Genomic DNA, 8094 nt, shown 5'->3' with positions numbered 1-8094 from the left:
TTGGTATTTAACTCTGTACCTCGTTACGGCTTGCATTCTGTAAATCAGAGGTCCTCAATTATAGGCCTGGTGGTTCGCAGTGGCTGCAGGTTTTCACTTCAAGCAATTTCTTAATAAGAACCCATTTATTTACTACTAAAGCAATACAACTTTTGGGCTTAATTTTAGTTATCTTGCCTGTTACAATTCAGAAGCCTTGATTGCCTATTTTTGATTTTAGCAGCTGCATTTAACTTTTACTTATTGCCTGTTTTCTTAACCAGACACTCGTTAATAATGAAACGGTGATAATCAATAAGCCAGCAGCTCTCCAGCTAACATGCTTCCTTTTAAACCTGTGCATCTGCACCATGAAGTATCTGAGTTAAAAAATGTTTAGAAATAAATGAGAGGGGAATTGGAAGGACCATGAATTTTAAATCGCATATTAATCAGATCACTAGGACAGCATTTTTTCACCTAAGAAACATAGCAAAAGTTAGACCTCTTATATCATCGAAAGATGCAGAGTAATTAGTTCATGCGTTTGTTTTCAGTCGGCTAGATTACTGTAACGCACTCCTCTCAGGACTACCCAAAAAAGACATCAATCGTTTGCAATTAGTGCAGAATGCAGATGCTAGAATCCTTACCAGGAAAAGAAAATCCGAACACATTTCTCCAGTTTTGATGTCACTACACTGGTTACCTGTGTCATTCAGAATTGACTTTAAAATTCTGCTTATGGTTTATAAAGCCTTAAATAATCTCGCCCCGGCTTATATATCGGAATGTCTGACACCTTATATTCCAAATCGTAACCTCAGATCCTCAACTGAGTGTCTCCTTAGAATTCCAAGAGCAAAACTTAAAAGAAGTGGTGAGGCAGGCGGCCTTCTGCTGTTATGCACCTAAAATCTGGAATAGCCTGCCAGTAGGAATTCGCCAGGCTAATACAGTGGAGCACATTAAAAAACTACTGAAAACACATTACTTTAACATGGCCTTCTCATAACTTCACTGTAATTTAATCCTGATACTCTGTATATCCAATTCATTATAATAACTATTCATTCAAAATCTGTACTAACCCCTACTCTCTCTTCTGTTTCCTTTTCCGGTGTCCTGTTGGTGGTGGCGTGCGCCACCACCATCTACCCAAAGCACCATGATGTTCCAACAATGATGGATGGATTAAAAGCCAGAAGTCTGTACGACCATCAGCATCAAGTGACTCCGTGAAAAACCCGAACTACAAAGAGGACTGTTTCATTTATGTTAGGTAGAATGCCAAGAGGGGACTGGGTGGTCTCGTGGCCTGGAACCTCTGCAGATTTTATTTTTTTCTCCACCCTGGCCATCTGACCTTACTCCTTTCTATGTTAACTAATGTTGTCTTATTTTACTTTCTTATTTTGTCTGTTATTTTTCTTTTCTTCATTATGTAAAGCACTTTGAGCTACTTTTTGTATGAAAATGTGCTATATAAATAAATGTTGTTGTTGTTGTTAAGTTTAAATCTGTTCTGCTTAATAAAACACATTGACAATGTTCTCAGAGAAGGATAATTATAATTTGTTATTTTGTAATCATAATTATAGTTATAGATAGATAGATAGATAGATAGATAGATAGATAGATAGATAGATAGATAGATAGATAGATAGATAGATAGATAGATAGATAGATAGATAGATAGATACTCACCCTCACTTATTCTGTTTCTCTTCTCGGTACTCAAATGTGGCACTTGGTGCCACTGCCCACCTGCCAAGTTGTTGCCTGCCTAAGGTAAAGTCATCCCTGATGGAGGATCACAGGAATTGTCAGATAGAGAGGTCTTTTCATCGGATTGGCTGGCCCAGTGCTGACTCAGTTGTGGAATGGCCAATAGGGGGAGGCAGCTTGATGGCTGAGGTCTCCAAGTCTCTGAACAAATCTAAATCCTATGATGTGATATCATCTACTGCTGAAATTCTGCTCTGTACTTGTAAGATTTCTATTGCACTTGTAACAAGAAGAGACTCAAGACATTGCAAAGGTTTTGGGGCAGCCACCTGTATAATCTGTATCCTGGCTGCAAAAAGTAAAAGTGCAAGCAAGTAGTAGTTACAAGCCAGAGTCCAAAACAGAACTACCCACCAGGGGAAGGGAGTGAGGTTTTATAGGAGGTCTGGGAGAAGTGATGTCATTCTCGGGGCTGGAAGTCGAGGCAGTGGCTCCTGGTGGGATTTCCCGGGAAAGGTCTGCAGGGAACTTAGAAAGAGCGTTAGTGCACCCCGACACCCCCTGGGCGGATGTGTTACCATTATTCTCCAAGCCCTTCAGCTGCATTCACACGTGTGTGACAACTATTATATTGTATTGATGATTACTTGTGTTCTGTTCTATGTATTGTATTGTATTTGCCCCCTTTTTTTGACACCCACTGCATGCCCAACTTACCTGGAAAGGGGTCTCTCTTTGAACTGCCTTTCCCAAGGTTTCTTCCATTTTTTTATTACCTACAAGGGATTTTTGGGAGTTTTTCCTTGTCTTCTTAGAGAGTCAAGGCTGGGGGGCTGTCAAAAGGCAAGGCCTGTTAAAGCCCATTGCAGCACTTCTTGTGTGATTTTGGGCTATACAAAAATAAATTGTATTGTATTGTATTGTACAGTGCAATTAAAATTTAACTTGGTGGCGCAGTGGGTAGCGCTGCTGCCTCGCAGTTGGGAGACCTGGGGACCCGGGTTCGCTTCCCGGGTCCTCCCTGCGTGGAGTTTGCATGTTCTCCCCGTGTCTGCGTGGGTTTCCTCCAGGCGCTCCGGTTTCCTCCCACAGTCCAAAGACATGCTGGTTAGGTGGATTGGTGATTCTAAATTGGCCCTGGTGTGTGGGTGTGTTTGTGTGTGTCCTGCGGTGGGTTGGCACCCTGCCTGGGATTGGTTCCTGCCTTGTGCCCTGTGTTGGCTGGGATTGGCTCCAGCAGACCCCCGTGACCCTGTGTTCGGATTCAGTGGGTTGGAAAATGGATGGATGGATGGATGAATAAAAGCCCTGACAAGCCAAATAGTGAAATACCAAGTTTCATCATCAGCTAGGACTGTCTTTCTAATTATCTAGTTGGAAGGAAAACCTTCAGCCACTGCGGCCCTCTGGGACCGTGACTAAGGACCACCACACTATATGAACCAACTTTACACTCGTGTGTTTCCTAGAATTTTTGATGATTATTTTAATTGCATTGTAAGTCTGGAGTTTTAGGAATGCTGCTGTGTAAGGCACGGCTGTGCACTGATAAAAGATAAAAACTGGTTTAAATCAAATGCTGCGGCCATAAAACACAGTTGATGATTGTTAGGGTTTAATTTGTGCTCAGCTCCAGTTCCTTTAATTTTGAGACGTCTGTGCTCTGGGACCTCCACACATGCTCAGAGACCCCCACCTACTCTTCAGAAAAGGTTGCCCACCTAAAGCTCAGCATGTTCAGGCCTGGCCAGTACTTGAGTGGGTGATCAACCAGGAAAAGCTTGGGTTACTGCTGGAAGAGGTATCGGTGAGGCCAGCAGGGGGGGCTTACCCAGTGGTGTGAATGTCGATCCCAGTGCAGTGATGGGGACACTGTGCTGTAAAAATGGCGCCAGCCTTTGAATGAGTTGCAAAATTGAGGTCCTGACTCTTTGTGGTCATAAAAAATCCCGGTGCATTCTTTGTAAAGAGTAGGGTGCATCTTGATGTCCAAGATAAACTGCCCACCATCACCTGGTCATTCAGACCCCCTAATCATCCCCTGTCTCTTTCTCTCTCTCACACACACACATTCACCACCTAATAGCTAATGTGTGGGGAGCATGGATGCTGCACATTAGTGGTGGTTAAAGTGGCTCAACACTCACAATGTCAAGTGCTTTGAGTAATAAATAATTATTATTACTATGACAAAATGCATTCTTTGTGGACGTGGAGAAAGCATATGACAGGGTGCCTCGAGTGGAGTTGTGGTATTGTATGAGGAAGTCGGGAGTGGCAGAGAAGTACGTAAGAGTTGTACAGGATATGTACGAGGGAAGTGTGACAGTGCTGAGGTCTGCGGTAGGAGTGACGGATACATTCAACATGGAGATGGGATTACATCAGGGATCGGCTCTGAGCCCTTTCTTATTTGCAATGGTGATGGACAGGTTGACAGACGAGATTAGACAGGAGTCCCCGTGGACTATGATGTTTGCTGATGACATTATGATCTGGTAGCGATAATAGGGAGCAAGTTGAGGAGACCCTGGAGAGGTGGAGATCTGCTCTAGAGAGGAGAGGAATGAAGGTCAGTAGGAACAAGACAGAATACATGTGTGTAAATGAGAGGGAGGTCAATGGAATGGTGAGGATGAGGGGAGTAGAGTTGGTGAAGGTGGATGAGTTTAAATACTTGGGATCAACAGTACAGAGTAATGGGGATTGTGGAAGAGAAGTGATAAAGAGAGTGCAGGCAGGGTGGAATAGGTGGAGAAGAGTGTCAGGAGTGATTTGTGACAGACGGGTATCAGCAAGAGTGAAAGGGAAGGTCTACAGGATGGTAGTGAGACCAGCTATGTTATATGGGTTGAAGATGGTGGCACTGACCAGAAAGCAGGAGACAGAGCTGGAGGTGGCAGAGTTAAAGATGCTAAGATTTGCATTGGTTTGTGACGAGGATGGACAGGATTAGAAATGAGGACATTAGAGGGTCAGCTCAAGTTGGACGATTGAGAGACAAAGTCAGAGAGGCGAGATTGTGTTGGTTTGGACATGTGCAGAGGAAAGATGTTGGGTATATTGAGAGAAGGATGCTAAGGATAGAGCTGCCAGGCAAGAGGAAGAGAGGAAGGCCTAAGAGGAGGTTTATGGATGTGGTGAGGGAATACATGCAGGTGATGGGTGTAGCAGAATAAGATGTAGATGGAAGAAGACGATCCGCTGTGGCAACCCATAACAGGAGCAGCGGAAAGAAGAAGAAGAAGAAATAAATTGTTGTAAAATGGAAGTAATTCCTTTAAATGCATTAATACAATTGCTTTAGAACACCGTTATTATCTTTGACTAGCAGATGGAAACCATAAAGCAAGACTCCCATTTGCTTGCCCACCCAGACTGTTTTTCCATTTCTGTGTTTTTTCCCCTCACATTCACTCCCAGAGCCGGTCCACTGATGGACCAGTACAAAAGAGGTTCAAGGTGGCCAGTAATTACTGAGCAGCGAGCTCAACAAAAGCAGCAGAGGAGATGACATTTTGCAAATGCTTTTCTGTACAGGCATCGCAGCGCAGCCACTTGTACTCTCCTTCGTGACGCAGATCCATTGACAACAGGTAGAGCAGCAGAAATGTCTCGTCCTCGGGGAGGCAGTGAGTCATCCACCGCTTGCGTCATTCATTTACCGACAGAGGCAGAAGGCCAGCTGCTTCACAGATAAACAGCTTAACCCTTCTGATAGATGCAGCCCACCCTCCCCCAGTGGCCTGTCTGCATACCTGTCTTCATAAATGATGGATGGTGGAGAAAAAACAAAAAAAAAAAAATCAAACACACGTGCGTGATGGAGCCTTTAATTTTGAATTTTAACCCTTGATTTGCTAAAAACACATTTGAAATGGTTTATATTTCGATTCAGTTACTTTAGGAACAAATAGACTCCAAATAACTAAATGAACAAAGTATGGCCTGTAATTGATAATTAAATTTGCAATATTTAACACATGGCAAAGAACAAAATATAAATGATTCCATCAAAGTCATGTCAAAGACAAACAAAGAAAGGAGCCACAAAAAGCTTTGGGGCAGACCCCAGTATATTGTTCCTAGCTGTAAAATGGAAATAACTGAGGTGTACAGGTTAGAGTCCAAAACAGAGCTGACTCAATAGCACAAAGATGGCGGCTTTAAAGGAGAGCAGAGAAAGTGACGTCAGTGGGGCCGGAACCGGAAGTACAATCAACCGGCCCAGGCAGGATTTCCCGTAACTGGTGTGCAGAGAGGTGACAGAAAGAGTTAGTACACTCTGCCATCCTTTTGTCTGGCATGGAATTACTCACATTCGGGCCCTTTAGCTACCATCCATGCGCACGTGTGTGATGCTCACTAATTCCAGAACATGTTCATAGAGGCAGAAGCTTATTGGTCCTGATTGGGATGACAGGCCATCCAAAGGATACAGCCCTCTACAAAGAAGGGGCAAACAGTGGCCTCTGCACTGTTGAAAGATGAGTGAAGAAAATAAAAAAGTTGGATAAGAATGGGGAAAAAAACAGGTGGGGACAAGGCTAGGGTTTAAAGCATTAACAATTCCATTACTATGAGGGTAAATCAAAAGGAAAAGGCGATTTGAAAATTACGAAGTTACCGCTGCAGATAGAAGCTGACACAATACAACATGGTCGCAATGGCTTATGGGTAATGCAAACACGCACACACTAGTTGGAGCCAAGGTCAATTGAACATGGACGCTCTGCTACGGGGTCGCACCAACGTGCAATAGTGAGATTTCTTATTCTTTTTTTTTTTATTTCAGTTTTTTTGACTTTATTGTAATCGCACAACAATCCATACAGATAGATACATTTTTACAAAAATAATATTGAAAACAAATCAACCCACACCCCGTAGTGAGATTTCTATGAGCAGATGGAGCACTTGAAGGACCGACCGCTCTGCATGTTAGGCAGGCAAGAGCACCTGAGGAGGACGGCGGCCGAGAGGGCGCCAGCAGCCCTAACTCGTCTTGACTCCGGGAAGGGCAGGGAACAAAAGTGAAGTCGTCCACCGAGGCCAAAATCAGTAAATCGAGTTCTGCAAAGGTTGGGTTCAAACATGCGGCCAAGTGTGCAAGTAGTGTAGTAAAAAGAAGTTGAAAAAAAAACGACATAAATAAAATACAATTGGTAATACTAATAATACAACTGTCAATACCTCTCCCACTAGTGCGTCTGAATCCAGAACAAAAGGCTGCGTATTCAAATCACGTCGAGGTCAGAGTCCCAGCAGCTGTCCCTCTCCAGACCCCCCGGAGTGAGGAGCAGGGTTAAGCTGTCCTTTCTTAACCTAGCTCCCGTTAAAACCCTAAAGAACGTGGAGCAAAGCCCGAGATGTGACTGAAAAAATCGAAATAAATAAAATACAATTGCTAATACTAATAATACAACTGTCAACACTACTCCCACTACTACTGGTAATAATCAAAATAATAAAAACAGAGAAATAAAGAGAATTAAATTAACTGGTAAAAAAAAGCAACGCCCCGCAATGAAAAATAAAGGCGATGCTCCGTTTTTTTTTTACGTCTGGACGTTGATAGACGCTTCCTACTTCATCTGTTCCTCGTTAGTATAGTGGTGAGTATCCCCGCCTGTCACGCGGGAGACCGGGGTTCGATTCCCCGACGGGGAGGCTGGTCTTTTGAACCTGACCGCCCGTTTAGCTGCTCGTCTACCAATATAGAGGGCGCAGCACAGCCCTCTTCCATGACACTTTCAGCGTCAATTCCGACGGTCGACCTCGTGGCGCAACGGTAGCGCGTCTGACTCCAGATCAGAAGGCTGTGTGTTCAAATCACGTCGAGGTCAGAATCCCAGCAGCCGCCCCTCCCGTAGTGAGGAACAGTGTTAAGCTGTCTTTTCTTACCCTAGCTCCCTTAAGAACGTGGAGCAATGCCCGAGCCGTGACTGTTGGCCACGATGTACCTTTAACTTTTAAACGGGCCGAATGAGGTGCACTTGCACATTGGCAGCTGGCGAGGCAGAAAGCTCGGTGGCTCGCCTTCACTGCTGGGAGGGACGTTTCTTTGCAACCCTTAACCCGGGCAGCCCGTTGCTGGCTTGGGATTTTGTCAAAATGCACCACGCGCGTCCCTGGGTGGGCTCGAACCACCAACCTTTCGGTTAACAGCCGAACGCGCTCACCGATTGCGCCACAGAGACTCTAAGTACCGGCTGGCCAAGGGGACGTTTGAGTAAGCCCAGCTGATGTCTCAAGCGAAGTGACTGCTGCCCGCAGGCTGGAAGGCCGTCCCTGGAGGGAATGTGGAATGATGTCTCAGAGCACAGTCATAAAGGAAGGATGGCACGGACAGGTTAATGGCAGGAAGCGAGTGACCGATTCGTATTG

The 8094-nt window shown here is 44.6% G+C and overlaps 3 non-coding genes across 3 annotated transcripts; 2 read left to right on the top strand and 1 right to left on the bottom strand.

The window, feature by feature from the left end:
- Window positions 1-7305: 7305 nt before the first annotated feature.
- trnad-guc (transfer RNA aspartic acid (anticodon GUC)) lies at window positions 7306-7377 on the top strand. Its single transcript has one exon. It is a non-coding gene; the product is annotated as a tRNA-Asp (tRNA).
- Window positions 7378-7481: 104 nt separating this feature from the next.
- trnaw-cca (transfer RNA tryptophan (anticodon CCA)) lies at window positions 7482-7553 on the top strand. Its single transcript has one exon. It is a non-coding gene; the product is annotated as a tRNA-Trp (tRNA).
- Window positions 7554-7833: 280 nt separating this feature from the next.
- Window positions 7834-7907, bottom strand: trnak-uuu (transfer RNA lysine (anticodon UUU)). The gene has a single exon. It is a non-coding gene; the product is annotated as a tRNA-Asn (tRNA).
- Between the last annotated feature and the right edge of the window lie 187 nt (window positions 7908-8094).

Source organism: Erpetoichthys calabaricus, chromosome 14 (assembly GCF_900747795.2).
Source record: "Erpetoichthys calabaricus chromosome 14, fErpCal1.3, whole genome shotgun sequence".
Lineage (NCBI taxonomy): Eukaryota > Metazoa > Chordata > Cladistia > Polypteriformes > Polypteridae > Erpetoichthys > Erpetoichthys calabaricus.
Note: the sequence above shows the minus strand (reverse complement) of the source record. Positions and strands in the feature narration are given on the sequence as shown.